This window comes from Pipra filicauda, unplaced genomic scaffold (genome assembly GCF_003945595.2).
Source record: "Pipra filicauda isolate LSUMZ 115617 unplaced genomic scaffold, ASM394559v2 scaffold11_size5308982_pilon, whole genome shotgun sequence".
NCBI classification, from domain to species: domain Eukaryota; kingdom Metazoa; phylum Chordata; class Aves; order Passeriformes; family Pipridae; genus Pipra; species Pipra filicauda.
The window spans coordinates 4,729,937-4,747,537 of record NW_024103652.1 but is presented as its reverse complement, the minus strand read 5'-3'; positions in this window follow the sequence as shown (position 1 = coordinate 4,747,537).

Here is a 17,601-nt window from a genome sequence, read left to right as displayed (position 1 = left end):
CACTCAAGCTGTTGACTATTTGGGGAAAACAGGCCACTGCTTGCTCCCTGGGTGCCTGTGGATTTGGCTCAAGCATGGAAATGGAAAAGTCATTCCTGGGAAACTGATGTAAACATTTGCCTGTGTTCCTTGGCAATTTCTCATGAAAACAGTTTCTGTGGAAGAGATTTTTCCGGCTGCAAGACTGTGGCTAAGGCTAGGCAGCTGGCATGAGCTCCCCAGTGCTCTCCAGGCAAAGGTAGGTTTGCTTCCAGCTGGGAAGAACTACCAGCCTCTGGGGCCAAGCCTGGCACTGTGGGACATCCCTAAGCCCCTACAGTTGTTTGGAGGCATGCTCTGAAGACCAAAGTGACAAAGGGCTCTGGAAGAGGGCACCGGCCTTTGCCTGTTTCATCCCAACACGACAGGCTGCCAGGGCACTGGGGACAATGCAGGAGCATCATTGAATGGAAGCTGCCAGCAGACTGGGGTGCTGCAGTAGCCTTGGTGATCCCTTGTGCATCTTTCATCGAGTTTTGGACCCTGAAATGTTGCACAGGAATTGTGGGTGTCACCTTCTCATGATTCAAAGTTTGCTATCTACTGGCAGAAAAATGGTCTGAGAGGGACCTTCTACTTTCTCCTACTTCTGCCCTCTGACTATTGAGCTCTTCCACCTGTCTTCTACATGGTTGGGTGAGGAATGCTCAGGAGTCACACAGCTCAGTGGCTGGAAAAAGCCCTGCATGGAAGTTTTGTCCCCTGCTGAAAGCAGGAGAGAAGCATCAGCAGGATTTCACCCTTCTCCCGACTGGTTACCAAGGCTTCCCTGGACCAGATCAGCATGTGGCTTGTAAAGGATCCCCTGACTCTTCTGCTGTGAGACCATACTTTTTCCCACCTCGAGCTTCACCTGCCTGCCAAGGGGCAGGGTGGGTTAGCAGAGGTCTCTGACATTTATCCCACATGTTTACTCTGCTACACTTTCCTGTTCTCCAGCCCGCAGGGGAAAAAAAACCAAACAAATCCACAACAAAAAAGAAGCTGTTGTTAGAAGGAAGAAAAGTACTAAGCTGGAGTTTGCTAAACCTTTTAACCCTCTTGGAAGGAGTGTGAAGTGGGTGTGCTTGCCCTTTGTTCTTGCTGTGTGTTTTAACATGGCAGTGCTGATGCTGGATCTGTTCTTATTTGACTACATCCCACATGCAGGATGTCTACGCACCCAGGGACGATGCACGCATATGAGACCTCTGTCTTCTGTTTACCCAAGGCAGCAACCCCACCCCTGGAGCCTGTTTTACTTTTCCATCTGCTGCTCTCAGTAAAACTACCAGCAATGCAGATCAGTGCACAAAAATCTCTGTAGAGCCAGAGGTGACTGGCTTCCCAAGTCTGCACTAGATATCATAGTGAAGAGCTAAGCAGGAAAAATAAGGGCCTTTGGTTAAGTCTGAAGGCTGGATCAGTGGACTTTTCCTGATTACCTTCCCACCCTTCACATGCTTGAAAATTACTTCCAAGAATTCTTGCTCCATGATTTTTCCAAGGATAGAGGTATTGCTTACAATAATTTTGTAATTCCAATACAAGGATGGAGGTATTACTGCTGTTTCCCAGGTCTTTCTCCTTGCCGTTCTTAAGGGTGGGCCTAATATTAGCTTTTTCATTCAGGCTTTTCCCAGTTGCCATGATATTCCACCATGGCTTACAGCACCTTCACTGACATGAACCAGCACAGCTAGTTCATATGAATGAGTGTCATCTCTTCCAGTGGGTATGAGTATGCCCAGCTTATCTAAGCAGTCCTTAAGCCCCATATTTGGCCTTCTCACCTCCTTCCAAAACTAAGCTGGTGAATGCAGAGATCTTGGAGCAGACTTTCCTTGTGAAGATGCTACAAAAATCCATTGATCATTGTGAGGTTTTTCATATTGTTCAGCACCACATCACTTTGTCAGTGGATGTGCATTTTCCCCAACTTCTAGAATGCCTGTAGAGTCCTGTTGTTCTGCCTTTGATGATCCTCTCTAGTAGCTTTGATGAGCCTGTCTAGTCTGAGCTCTAGGTAGTCTTGGACCTGATCAATACCACTTCCAAGTACCCGAATAAGCAATGTTTACCACATTATTTTGCTATCATATTTCACATTCTTACACCCTTTTTTTTTTCCCATTTTGGTGCAAGAAGCACCCTTTTTATGGTGCTTCAAGTAGGATTTCTAGTGAAATTCCCTTCCTGCAGAAGGGAAGGCTTTGAATATTCAAGATGGACACTATGAGAAACCCCTTCCCCAGGAGGGTAGTGCAGCCCCAGGACAGCATACCAGGGTAGTGGGGGTCTTGAACCCTTGAGAGATTTCAAGGGTTGGTCAGTGGTTCCTGGGCTGGGGGACTGATACAGCAATAAACCAGGCCCTCAGGAGCACCAAGCCAGAGCCAACGGAGCAGCAGGAGTGTACAGTACCTGTACAAAAGGACACTGCTGCTTTGGTGGTCGGGAGATAGGGCCATGAATGATACCAGCAAGCCTGGAGAAGCTTTCAGGGCACTGCTAGGGAAAACATGGAGTCACAGTTGCCTGCCCTTTCCAAACCTGCTTTACACTGTATTTCAATAATCAAAACTTGGCATGGTATTTACCACTGTGAGCATCTGCCCTGCTGCAAGAAAGGGAGGAGCTGTGAAGCTTTCCATGCTTGCATCCAACTCATCCAGGCAAACAGATGCTGATTCCGTGTCTGGAAGCATTTCTTCCAGGTGTCTGTGGAGGTGCTGCTGACTGCTAGCACAAAGGACATCACAATAAGAGCTCATTCACTGTTTGTTTTTTTTACACCCTCCAACTTTCTTTCTTTTAAGAGGGAGAGAAACAACTTAGTCAAAAAATGCAAAACATCGGCAGAGTCCCACGTGAAACAGAGACAGGCTGAAAAGTCATCCCTCCAGCAGCACCCCACCTATTAAATGGGTCAGTTTTCTTTTACCAAACCACAGTCTGAAACAAAAAAAAAATCTCATTTGAAACAAAATTTTAAAAAAGCATAGACACCGTATCTTTTCCCATGGTATTTAGTGGCCCCTCTAAGGGAAATGTACTGACAAGTCTTCACAGGGAAGAGCAGCAGGGACGAAGGAGGCCTGGGGTCACAGCACCACTCCAGAGTACCATGTGCTCCAGCAGCATAACTATTGTTCTCCCCATTTTCAGAAATAGCCTCAGAGATACTTGGGCCCAATGAAGAGTGAGATGTGCCAGAGACCAGCACTGGAGAAAATCTGCAGTGAAGGGAAAAGGGATTATTTTTCTGTCCGTGGTCCAAATTTCTTTGCCTTTCCGACCCCAGTACGACCAAGATCCATGTGTTCTTACAGAAGAGGCAGTGGTAAACTCAGCCAAGGCACTGGGGTCTTCATGAATTTAATGCATCCACTCACTAAGCATCAATGCCCGGGGCTGCGCTTGACCCAGGAGGTGCAAAGGCTGTGTAAGGACATCAATAGCATGGGTGAGATGGGGTGTGTTGGTGAATCAAGTCCACAGATGCAGCTGCACTCTCAAAATGCCATAGAATCATAGAATAGTTGGGCCTGGAAGGGACCTCTAAAGATCATCTAGTTCTAAACTCCATGCCATGCACAGGGACAGCCTTGCCTCGACCAGGTTGCTCAAAGCCCCATCCTGGCCTTGAACACTTTCAGGGTTGGGGAATCCACAACTTGTCTGGGCGACCTCTACCAGTGCCTCACAAACCTTACAGTAAAGAAATTATTCCTAACAGCTAATCCAAACCCGTCCTCTTTCAGTTTAAAGCCATTAGCCTTTGTTCTATCACTACATGCCCTCGTCAAAAGTCTCTCTCCAGCTCTCTGGTATCCCCTTTAAGTACTGGAAGGTGCTATAAAGTCTTATTAGAGCCTTCTCCAGGCCAAACAACCCCTACTCTCTCAGCCTGCCCTCACAGGAGAGGTGCTCCAGCCCTCTGATCAGCTTCGTGGCCTTCCAAAACATCCATGTCCTTCTTACAATGAAGCCCCAGAGGTGGATGCAGTAGTCCAGGTGGGTTCTCACCAGAGCAGTGTAGAGGGGAAGAATCAACTCCCTCAACCTTGCTGGCCGCTCTACTTTTGATGCAGCCCAGGATTCCACTGGCTTTCTGGGCTGTGAGTGCACAGTGCTGGCTTCATGTTGAGTTTTTCATCAACCAGCACCCCAAGTCCTTCTCTGCAAGGTTGCTCTCATTCCATTCTCTGCCCAGCTTGTATTTTTGCTTGGGATTGCCCCAACCCAGGTGCAGATCCTTGCAATTCACTTTGTTGAACTTCATGAGTTTTCCATGGGCCCAAGTCTCAAGCCTGTTCACGTCCCTCTGGGTGGCATCCCTTTCCTCCAGCACATCAACTGCCCCACACAGCTTGGTGTTGTCAGAGAACTTGCTGAGGGTGCCCTTGATCCCACCGTCTGTGTTGCTGACAAAGATGTAAAACAGCATTGGTCCCAGTACTGACCCCTAAGGAACACCACTCCCCACTGCTCTCCACTTGGACATCAACCATTGACCAGAACACTCGGAGTGTAACTATCCAGCGAATTCCTTATTCACTGAGTGGTTTATCCATCAAATCCACATCTGTCCAGTTTTTAGAGACATCGTGCAAGACAGCATCAAATGCTTTGCGCAAGCCCAGGTAGATAATGTCAGTCACTCTGCAGAATGACCAGGTTTTGCTCACTTCAGGTGGAAAACACTGATTTTCTGTCCATGTCTGTAAAACTTGCCTTTTCACCTGGGTGCTAGAAGTTTGCATCACGTATTTCCCAGGCTTGGGTAGTTTTCCAAAGTTTGGTCTAAGCAGCAGTCCTACTACAGAGCACAAAGAGGGGGAAAGGGGATGTCTCTAGAGCAAAAGGAAGAAGAAGACTACAGCTTCCACTTCAGCTAGACAAACCCTGAGTGATGATGTAGTGTGAATTCAGATTTACACCAGCTTTGAGCAAAGGGATTGAGCAAGAGCCCTCGAGAGATCCTTCCTGCCAAAATCATCCTAAACCACCATCATTCCCTTAAAAAACACAGTTGCAGAGGCAGCAATTGACTGTGTTTTGGTTACCTCTAACTTGCATGAACACTGTGGTACTTCTCACCAAGAATCCTGTAGAAACAAGGTCTCAGCATGCTTTGTTGACATAACAAGGACTGCCCAGACAACATGGAGAACAGGAGTGGAAACTGGGATTTCTCACTGAGGTCTGGTTAGCAGCTCTTAAAGCTGTGATCTCACTGCAGTGAGAACCTCTGGTGGACAAGAAGCCATGTGATTGCAGAGGTGGTGTGAAATCAGTGAGGGCCTTTAACATGTAAAGGGCTGCTGAACATTGGAGTCAGTGTTGGCAACTGCAATCTGCAGGGCTCTAATGGGCTGATGTGTCACTCCTGCAAAATCATCTGCTTCGAAAGTCAGCATGTCTAAAACACTGCCACTGGCCCACCTTTGAAGCATTTTGATAAGGAGTGCTCTGTCCCACATGTGCTAATTATAATACTGCCGAAAATCAGTACTAGACACATTGAGTTGATACACAGTGAGAACTGGAGTATTAGATAGGAGAACTGTGTATAAAAAGCCATCCTCAGACACACTCATGGCACCATGCACCCGGCCTGTGAGACACTGGCAGCTCAGATGGGTTTTATCAGGGTTTACAACCAGGCAGATGACGAGAATCTTCATCCTTGGAGATGTTCAAATGCCATCTGGACATGGTCCTGGGCAACTGGATCTGTGTGGCCTCGCTGGAGCAGGGAGGTTGGATCAGATGACCTCCAAAAGTCCCTTTCAACCTCAGGTTTATGTGTTCCCCAGGAGAGCAGAGCTGCATGGAGCAGGGGCACTCACGGCCCCACGGTTGTCCTGATGTTTTGAGTCTGGGCACAGAAACCCCCAGAATCACACCACATTCAGCATCCTGGCACTTCTTCAAGGTGTCTGAATCTCTAGACAGCTCTCAGCCCTTGTCCTCCACCCCCTTTCCTGCACAGCACTGGAAAGTGTTGCTTTCCCACACCGCAGCAGGTGCCTGACCCTGTTGCTCAGATGTGTTACTCATTGCTCAGCTGCTGCTGCTGCTTTTCTTTGGAACACTTAGCACAGGCTTTGCCCCGCTGTTGAGGCTGCACACCTAACTAACTGCCAGTAAGTTATTTATAGTCCTGGCACCTCTACTTCTGGCCTGTTCCAAAACTCTCAAGGCCCCTACTGCTATTGTGCTTACAGTGCACATTAATAACAAGAGACACCTGGCACCACAGGCCAGTTCACACACCAGGCACTCATGACAAGCTGGCAACAAGTATAACGGGCCACAACAGGGTTCTGAATCTGAACATCCACTGTTTTAGCGTAAAGACTGGGACTGTCATCAGCAGCAGCAACGTCCTTTCTGGTGGAGCCCCAGGCAACGGCAGCAGATGGCAGAAAAGCAAATCAGAAATCTCAGAGCTCCAAGAAAATACTGGCAAAAGCTCACCTTGCAGCAGTGCACCAAGGCTCACTGTCGGACCCTATGGGAAATGGGAACACTTATTTTGAAACTAAGCCAGTTTCCTCGCTGCCATCCTCTTACTCACAAGGATGTCCAAGACAGCAGAATCCCAACAGTCTGTACAGGATGCAAGCACCAAAATGCCAGCAATCTGTCCAGGGACACTAAATGGCGATGCAGAGTAAAAGGGACACTCACTGCTGAGGCTTGTCACCTGAGGTTGTGCGTGCTGCTTTTGAGACTTGACTTTTTGTACCTGTTAGGACCTGACGGTGATTGTGGTCTCCTGTCTCTCCATCCCACTCCTCTTCTGGGAACCATTAAAAAGTACTTGCTGCTCTTCTGCTTATTGGGATGCTTCATGTCTCTTGTCTTCCAAATGCTACTTTTAATGGTTTCAGTATACCATGCTTTAGGCTGTCACATATTTGAGACCATCCCTGTTTTTGGGGTGGTCTGGAAAGCAGTAGGACCACGGTAGTCAGCTAATGCAGATGCCATCCATGGCTGCCCGCCCTGTGGCTGCTCCTGCCACTTTTTCCTGCAGGTGCTGCTGCACCCACACACTCTCCATCCACACCAGGCAATGTTTTCAATGCAATCCCTTGCAGAAGAAAGAAAACTAGCACAGTATTTCTATGAAGATAAAAGAAGTAAGGGCAAGAGGACAGTTGGCTCCTGATTCAAATGTCAGAATGGCACTCAGGATCAATAAAGAGGCTGAAAACTGCTACCAAAGTCAGCCATGAGGCACAGCACTGTCAAACAAACTTATTTTCTTCTATTTTTCTTCCTTAAATAAACCCCAACAAACAAACAGCACAGGATTATTGCTTCAATCCAATAAAGGGAACACTTCTGTTATATAATCGGATTTCCTCAAAGGACTTTTTTACTTAATATCATGTGATACTTTGTTAAGACTCATGCCTTAACAAAAGAAACTGAGCTTAAAAAATGGTTCAGCGACCTTTCAAAAGTAGCTGTTACAAAACCTTTAAGAAGTTTGCAGATGGCACAAATGTGGTGGCATAGCAAATAATGTCTGATCAAGGAGGCTCTGGATCTAAACAAATCATTACAGTCTGGTGAAATAAACTAATAAATAAATTACAGAAATGTAACTGGAGGTAAACAACTTCAGATGTGAGATCTGCCTTGGAAAGCAGTGTTTCAGGGAGATTGAAGTGTATCTGTGGGTAACACCATGAGCTCCTTGTGCTGCAGTTAATAGAGAGAATGCAACCTCCAGCTGTAAGCAAGTGGGTAACAGCATCAGAAACAGAGCTCTTGCTTCTGTGCACAGCCCCGGCGGGAAAAGCATTCGGTTGCTCTCTGTATTTCCAGAGGAACAAGAAAACATAAATATTCAAAGAGACTGCAGAAGTGAGCAAGGAGTGCTACAGCATGAATATTACCTTATGCTGCACGTCCACGAGCTATGGCAGAGGTACAGCACAGCAAAAGGAAAGGCTCTGATAATTCCCTCTAACCTTCAGTCTTTTAATCAATAAAGTCTCTATTTTGCTCCTTTTTTTTGCCCTGACACGGGGTATGTCTCTGGGGAGGAGGCATTGACAACTCTGCAGGAAACTTATGCGGCTCTTCGTTGTGACAGGACTATAAACCAGGGCTCAGGCTGCAGGGCTGAATACCTGCAGGGGTCAGGAAGAGTAAACCCTTTCCTGGCCAGCTGCATTCTATCTTTTTAATCCTCACAAGTGTTTTGTCAGATGAAAGTGCAGAGCAAGTCTGGAACAGCAGTGAGTTAAAATGACCAACGCGAGCAGTATGCTCGAATGGTACAGGGTGGACAAGCAAAGCTGAGCACACCTGCAAGCTGAGACAGAACTGCGGATCTAAAGACATTCCTTTGGGTTTATGATTTCACCTTGAAGGGCTGAAATTATTCATTTCTAGTCTTGTCTCAATACTCAGGGCATTTCCTTAGTTTCTGTGTGCACAGCGTGAGCCCCATCACTTGAATATGCTGGGGACAGCCAGGTAAGGGCTGCCCAAGCACTGTCTCTCCATCTCTCCTTCTGCAGATTGTCCAGCCAGGGGACCTATTTTCTCTTACCATTTTTTTGCCAAGCTACAGATATGCAGTCCCAGGAGAGTGACCTTGGCTCCGACAAATCCCTCACTGCCTGTCAGCGAGAGAACAGCCTCTGTGCAAATGTCAGGTGCAAAACCCCCAGTGTGGGGTCAGCAAAAGTGGATGCAGCCATCTGGTTTTAGCAAGCAAATTCTTCCCGAACTCCAAGCCAAGAGCAATGCAGCTTATTCTCTGTCCCTGGAAGGAGGGGACTAGACCCTGGACCTCAAATGTTATCCAGCAGAACACTTACACAAGTCCTTCAGAGGACTGCCAGAGGGTTGCCACATGGCCAGATGGATGTTAAACAGAGCTGGTCCCAGAGGGGATCAGTGATGAGGACAGGGAAATCTTGGCAGCTGAGAGCGACACAGCCCAGGAGAGGGAGAAAAGCAGATTAGCCCCCAAAATTCCTGCAATGGTGCAGTACAGCTGCCTGGCTTTCTAAGCAAATGCCTGCAACCTGCACGTGCTCTTAGCGAAATAGCCTTGTGACCACAAAGCCAGAGGGAAGCCCAGAGGATGGCTGCCAAGGAGAGGAGCTGGGGTGGCTCATTCGCAGAGGGGAGTGGGAACAGATGCCACTCTACTGCCCTGACCCCTTTCCTTGCGTCCGCCCCAGAACTGCCTCCCCAGCCCCACCAGCAGAGATGATGTTAAGGCAGCACTGGCCGCCCTGGGGCAGAGGGAGGTGGGCTGAAGTCCAGTCCTAAAAAAGTCAGAGGAACTTGCACAGTTGTCAAATCGACCAACTTCTCCTTATCTCTGTTGTGATTATTTCCTCCTCCCTGCTGCATTCCTCGAATAGCAACATTTATTTAGGAAATTCCTCTCTCTAACAGTTTCAGGCTGGAAATCTGTGAAGATGCAGGAGCAGTCTGGGGACAGAAGTTACACTTGTCCTGGGTCTGTGTGCCAGGCTGCCCTGCCCGTGTGTACTCATGTGGCACCCACTGGGATGTGTGGCAGAAGCAATGCCCCAGTCCTGCAGCTGCTGAGGATGTCGTTTTTGTTGTCCCATCACTTACAGCTCCTCTGTGATTTAGCATCTTGCTGCACAGCAGTGGTGGCACAGCAAAGCAGCTTACTCCTCCTAACCCTGTTGCTCCAAATCCCAACTCCTGCCTTGGCTTCAGGACTGTGCAGGCCAAAGGAGAAAGTACTTCCTATGGGAGAAGTAGTGCAGCTCAGCAGAAGGGATCTGGTGCTGCCAAGCTGTTTGGTACGTTTTGCTCTCTGGTGGCCACCATACAGTATGTTTTGTTGTTGCCCACTAAAACATTCATACCTGTACTGGTCGAGGGGAACCATGCAATCACAGGTGAGTCTGTGAACATGGGTGTTCTGGAGGACAGCCAGTGATAATGGGGGGCTCCTGGCCTGTGTTTGAGCATGCTGAGATGGAGACTGGGCTGAAAACCGCATTCTGGGAAGTCAAAAATCAAGGTAGGGAGAGGGGCTGTGGAATAGTTGTATGTTTACCACCCCTGGACAGCTACCTGGCATCCTGGTCCCCTCAAGAGACAGTTGCAAATCAAGTACGCAGGGAATATCCTGACCCAAAGAGGACTCAGTAGGGGAAAGAGTTGTTGGCACCAACTGAGCAGCTGTGCTCTTAACCTTAGCCTGGTGCCAGCAATAGCCTGCATGACTAGAGAGCAGATCAGTGTCACAGATCAGGGACTTGTCTGACATGTTTCTTGGGAGCAGAAGACACTTGAATGTGCTCATGCACAGGACAGAGCCATACTGCAGCATATACAAAACACATCCCCACGTCTGAAACCCCAGACAAGCTGAAGGAGGGACATCCAGGTCTGTCATTATGCACAAGCAATGAGTGCACACCTCTTGCCAGCAAAGACTGTACAGATGTCTACAGGTCAGACAGCCTGGAGGCACTGCTGTCAGGACCCCCAAAATCTGCCTGCTACAAAGCTGTACTGCTTCCAGAAGGCTGTGGACTTTTGCTTCAACCAAAGAGGCACTTCATCCACCTGGAAGGTCCTTAAAATAAGAGGGCAAGTTCTTTGAACTGTAGGATAACCCCAGTGGGTGAGCAAAAGTAGAAGGGAAACAACCTGTAGAATTGCCCCAAAAGCCAAGCAGCATGGAGTTGGGTCACAGGCTGGAAACCCTTGGTCATGTCCACACTCCCTCTCACCTGCCCAAATATTGTATAGTGTTGTGGTTCCACACTGCATATGGAGCAACATCTGGATCTACTGTGCCTGGCAAAACATCATCCAGAGGATCATGTATGTCTCTGCTCACATACGCAGTTCTGCAAGGTCCTCGTATATAAAAGGGCAGCAGAGACATCTTGCACTGCACCACAGGAGAGACAATAAGGCTGCTGGCCTAGGGAGCTGCCATGGCTCCAGGCAAATATGGGTAGCTGTGGAAGGTCAAAACCCCATACAGGAGTGTCAGTCCTGTGCGTCAATGCAGAGAAGAGAAACAACGCCCTGCACACCAAAATCTGATGGCAGAGAAAGCCTGAGTTGCAACATTTTTTTGGCAACCTCTAGGAAATAAATTAGTCTCACTTCACTGCAAACACAGAGATTTACAAACACATTGTGAGACAGCTGATGAGTCTGGGAGCTGTGGCTGTACTGGAGAGAGGAGCTTGAGCTGTTCCAGACCCAAGGGTAGGCTCTGTTACTGCTTGGGACAGACAGATGGGACAAGGAGACTGCTTGAAAGTTACAGGAGTTCCAAGCAGTTTGGCCATAGCTTCAGACATGGAGAAGTGTGAAACTAGCAAACTGAGGGCAATGGTCCCTGAGAAGGAGGTGCCAACTTCATAACAGAGAGGGACTGAGAGCACAGAGCCGAGAAGGGCAGCAGGGGGTGGGGGGTAGCAATGCCCTGAGGGATGAACATGGGACAGGTTTTTCCACCTTGTGCTTCGTTTGGGCTGAGTGCTGCTAGCAATCCTGTGATGCACCCAGCAAAAGCAAATGACCTTTCTCAGTGGAGTTTCATGTTTCAAGCACAGCTTGCTCCCAGAACACCAGTATTTACACAGCACTTACTGGTCTCAAAATAGAGCACTTAAAGCAACACTGGGGGGCTTTCCCACATCATCACAGTGCCATTTGTCACTGGACCTGTTGCACGGGGGACACAGTGAACTAGTAATTTGAATTCATATAGTCATCAGAAGAAAACATATTTTGCTGCACATGTAAGACCGAAGTTTATCTTGAATGCCAGAAAGCTTGAGAGTGCTCAAATGACTAGTGTTGTTATGTCTTTTCTTGGACCAGGTAGGGGCAATTGCCTTTCCATTTCTGACTGGCATGGCTTTGGCTCCTGAGCACAGACACCAAAACTCTTCTGGCACCCAAACTCTGCACAACGACTGCTGAGGATATTCACTGTGTGCACAGCCTGGGCAGGAAGGCCCAGCATGGGTGACTGCATGCTGGATAAAGTCTTGCCTTTTCAGACAGACTTTTTCCTGACCCTTCTGTTCCCTCATTAAAAGCAGATGATGATAGGCCAAGGCTGCATGGTGAACTGCCTAGAAGTTTTATGCCCTCTGACTCCCACAGATGCAGAAGGTGGAGTCTGCATTGCTGTTGCTAATGATAATTTGCAGTTCCCTACTGCAAAATGCAGCCCCTGTGCATAGGACACGTACAGAGCACAGAGTGGTGCTTGCTACACTGGTGGCTCCTGCTCTCAAGTTGCAGCTGCAAAGACAAACACAGTTATCTCTATGCCTAGGAGAGAACCAGGCTTCAGATCTCTTGCCAGTCAAGTCTGAGCCAGTGTGTATCTGGACACAGCACTTTGCACACTTGCACAGCCCCAGCCAGCACATGGCAAGAGCACAGGCAGATATGCTTGGTGGAGGCAAAGAGGAGTTTTACTCTAGGAAGAGCACTCTTCCTTTGGGTGGGCATGGGCAATCCCCATTCTTCAAAAGGGATCCCCACATTGAGCTAGCAGAAGAACTGACTTGATTCTCTCTTTGATGTATTTCCTGCCCTTGGAGCAGCTCAGACCTTATACACGCTACCCTCCCCTGCCCCAGCACTGCCTTTTTGTGTGCCATGCCTGGAGCAAAGCTGGGGATAGGCAGCTCTGTGTGCTCCCAGCCACTGCAGCAGGGAGATGCTGACTCAGGCCTGCAGGTTGCCATGGAAACTGCAGTCATGCCTGAAATGCCATCATACTCCCTTCTGCAAACCAACCCCTGAGAGCCCGGGTAAAAGCCAGCAGTGGGCCTCCCCTGCCTGGGAGGCACAGCTCCAACCCACTGGCAGCAGCTGAAACTGCAAGGAGAGACTCACCCTGGCACTGCTGCCAGCTGGAGACAGTGAGAAGGCCCCATCCCTGCGGTCATCCCTCCTACCGGGCCCACACGGTCAGGCACAGCGGGAGGGCAAATGAGCTGGTCCGAGCTTCAGGAAGCCCTTTGTTTTGTTTCAGCTCCAGCCCCACCACAGGCTCTAGTACTGGGTTTCCCTGCTCCTTTGCCATAGCACATAGATGCCTCCTCCATGCAAAGACCCATTCCCAATGGGAGCACAGTGCTTTGTGGTCTCACGTCTCTGCCGTTCTTGCGTGCCCAACAAGGGGGATGTGTGTGGGAAAGATGCATACACGTGTTTACTTCACCATCGTTTGGGCAGAGACCTGGCATGGGGAACTGCTGTTTGGATGCAATGAAAAGCTGGTTCCCTGTCGAAGGGATGCAGCCAAGAACCAGAGGACTCGTAGGATCTCTGGTCTTGGAGATACCATAAACCAAACTGATAAGGCTCAGAACAACCTGACCTGATATTGGGGGTAGCCTGCTTTGAGCAGGGGAGGTGTTAAGAGCACTGCAGATCTCACTTCCGATTTGTTCTTCTGACTCCCTGCTAATAGGAGCCAGCTGGTTATGTAAGTTTCTGAAGGACATGTTCTGTGGGAGATCCCCTTTCTCTAAATTCAGGACTGTAACTTGCACAGTATCCAGCTCCCTCCCTCTCACTGCCATGACTGAAGCCAAGGAGAAAAACTCAGGGCAGTTGGTTGACAAGAAGCTCAGCATGACCCAGCACGAAGCATTTGCAACCCAGGAAGCCAACCGCGTCCTGGGCTGCATCAAAAGCAGCATGAACAGCAGGTCGAGGGAGGTGGCTCTGCCCCTCTGCTCCACTTTGGTAAGACCCTACACGGAACACTGCAACCAGTCTGGGACCCCCAACATACAAAGGACATGGACCTGTTGAAGCAACTCCAGAGCCAGGCCACTCAGCTGATTAGAGGGCTGGAGCCCAAGCTGAGCCATCCTCATGCAGCACCCTCCACCCACATACTCCACCACAGGTCCATGCACCAGACCCACCTGGGGCCAGAGACCCAGCCCACCTCTCCACCCATCCTCCGGACTTGCTTAGCTACCACATAATGTCTCTCCACACCCGCATTTTTTCCCACCATGTCTCCTAAATTCCAGCTGTGCCCACGTGCAAACCACTCTATCCCAACTCACAAGAGCTTCATTCCCCACCAGAAGCTGACTCCTCCCTGGTCTGCTCCTATTTAGGTCTCTCAATCCCAGGAATCCTATCGCAGTCTAAATCTAGGTTCCCAGGGATGGCCCAGCAGTTGGAGGTGCTGAGTGTAATTCATTACGCATGTTGATTATGCATTCCTGGTTGACTAATATCCCCAAAACTAAACACCCATCTGTGTTCACATTTAAGCATAGAAATGTTTTTCAGGCCTGGTGATAATAAAAGTTACTGATTTGCAATTGGGAGAACGAGAGGAAAACTGAGGAGAAGAAAAGGAGAGATAGTTCTTGTATAAGCAAATCTTTCTGTCATAAAAATGCCTGGATAGCTCTCGACTCCTCTTGTATCTGAGTGCAGATGTTGCTGATGCTCTGCTGTATTAGCTGTCCAAAATTTGTGCCTGGACCTGATTAAACTGAAATCCTTCTCTTAGAGCTTCTCCAAAGTATTCCATCTATGGTAATTTGAATGCACGAGAAAAATCTTTGCCATTCCGGCATTTTTGGACTAAGAATAATTACCTACAGAAAAGACTTCAGACCAAAGCTCTTATTCTAATACCAAAGACCCCTATCTTCCATCCCCCCACGGGGCTTGCTTGCAAATTGGAATAAACAAAAAACTGAAACAAAGGGGGAAATTTAATTACTATGTTTGCGAAATTTTTGTTGGAAAAGTAAAACAGTAAGGAGTTCCATTGTTAGCAAAGAAAAGGCTGCTTCTTTTGTAAGCAGCTTCCATGTGGTCGTTGGTTGCACATGAGTAAGTGATTATCCTGTTTCAATAACATCCAGGAAACTCTGAAAAAGCACCAGACATAATGCCATTGCAATGTCTTAACAAATCAAATTTCTAACCCCCGCTGTCAGAGTTACAGTATTGCTGGGACTACAGCACAAAATAAGGGCAGAGCTATAAAGATCCTCCTCTGGGGAAATAAGTAACTTTTGCTTGTGTTTAATGCCAGGGGCTGCTGTTGCACCAACAGCTTAGGGCAGAGGGCTCCGGTCATTTCAGCAACCCCCACTCCATTAACATGAGATGGTGTGATAGTAACAAACCCACCCAGCAGGAACCACTGATGGTATCGGCAAGGATAACACTGTGGAAACACGGTGTGGCCAAGGAGCCCAGGCCTTAGCAGCAGCAAAACAAGCCGAAGGACATCAGACAGTGCCAAACAACTTCCATTTTGCCTGAAAAAGGAACAGGCTGTGCTTTAAGACTCGTCCTAATCTCTACCTTACCAGCTTGCTGGGAGTGATGGCCCTGGGAGGAAGCAGAAGGGACGGTGTTGCTGGTACCCGGCACGCTGGCACAGCTCTCGTGGCTGCCCCATTCAGGCAGTAAGTTATTCAGGCAGTAAGTTATTCAGGCCATACCAGCAAGCATGTTCACTCTGGTGCCTAACATATAGCAAGACATCTTGCCTGCTGTCTTCTGCCAGCATGCCTGTGCACTTCAGTCTCCCTGGTGGAAACTTGGGTTTCCACTGGTCTCACTACCTGTGACCTCAGCAGTTTTGTGGAAGGTTGTGAAGGGATCTTTCCTGAACTTTGCCAGCATCATTATCCATTTCTCCGTAGTATAATGGATCATATTGAAGAGCTTTTCAGACTCACAGCTATACAACAGTCTCCAACATCCCTCCACTGGGCTGGCCACCGTCCTTCTTTTATGGCCCAGTGAGCAGTTTGCATTATGCACAATGAGAATTATTTTTGGGCCATGTTCAAGCTCATGTTCACAGTCACCTCCAAATCATATCAGGCAGCTCCACCAGTCACTTCTTAGCCTGAACCAATGCTTAGGGTTATCCCTGCCTCACTCCTGCGCACCAGGTGCCACTGACACTTCTACTTGCTGGGCTTTGTAAACATCCTGATGTCCCAGTCTTCCCATTTAGAGATCTCCCTCTGGACTGAGGCTCTGCCTTTCACCATGTCAGCCTCTCCCTCATAATGATGATTTCCAGCACTGTAAAAAAAAACAGAAAAAGAATATGTAAGTATACATCTACATATATATATATGTATGTGTGTGGAGAGAGAGAGAGAGACATATAACATTCCTGTTTTCTAGAACTTAATCTTTTGTCTGCAGACAAAAGAACTTTGTCTGCTTTGTTGAACTTCTGGTTTTTTATGTTTCCTGGCAAATGAAGACTTCCATTAAAAGCAATACAGAAATATCCAGTGATGTATTTCAAATTAATTTTATCCAAATGAGGATAAAACAGGAGCCAAAGTTTTCTTGAGGTTACTTCTTGCCAGTAACAAGTCGCTGGGACCATTACTGGATCCTCTGCCAACTCCATGGCCTCTCTGTGTTGGCATGGTGCTGTGACTTGGCCAACAACTCCAAAAGGCCCAAGGTGATCAAAGGTCTGATACTGGGTGGCAACCTGCCCTTTTGGTAAAGCCCTCCTGGGATGACAAATAAAGAAGGCTTTGTACAGCCTTCTCACCACAACAGTACTACAGCTATGGAAAATCTGTTCTCAATAAATTCTTGTATAGAGGAACAAGCACTAAAGCTAAGTAAACCTGCAATTACAGCTGAATCCTGTGAAAATTTAGGTTGGAAGGGACCTCCAGAGGTGCCCAGCTCCAAAGCCCTTGTCACTATGCCACCCTGTATGTCACCCTGGGCTCAGCCCCATGCCCCAGCCATTCTGTGCACACGAGAGCATGAGGAGGTGTGTGTACACTGTACCGCTTGAGGTGCACTGAGAGCTGCCCCGGGTACCTCCACTACCCCCAGGCTGTCTCTAGCCTCTGCCACTCAAGCTGAGGTGCTTCAGATCACTCATCCCTGGTTTGAGTGGAAGGGGATGAACTGGAGACCCCCAGAGGCTCAACCACAACCACCAGCACTGCTGGGGGTCTGAAACTATTCCGGTGAGACAAATTGGTAGTAAACAGCAGTGGCCGAAGGTGCTTTTACTAAGTTACTCAACGAAGCACAAAACACGGTTGTGGTACACAGCTGAAATTAAATCACTAAGTACTGCCTACAGCTTTTCACATTGCACAGATAAAAGAAAATCTTACTTAGGTGCAAATACCAGGAAAGTTTGTCTTTGTTCTGAGACACAGGTGCAAACTGACCCACCCTGCCATCTGGCATTCACACCTTGGCTGAGAGGGATACTGCCGTGGAGGATGACAACTCAGAGACTGCTTTGCTTTTTCTGAATGTCAGGTAGCTGGCTTTTCTCCTCACGACAGGAGGAGCTGGGCTTCTTCCACTTGGCTTGGGGTTCTGACTATAAAAACTGTAAGAGAAGGGTTCCAGCAGACATTTCCAACACCCTCACAGACTTTGACTTCAGCCCGCAAGAGGTGTGTGTGTGTGCTTCTCAGTGACAGGGACAGAATACTCAGGGATCTCATCCAGCCACCCTGGATGAGGTGAATTGATTTAATCTTGGCTGCCTCTGGCAAGAGCAGATCTACAAAT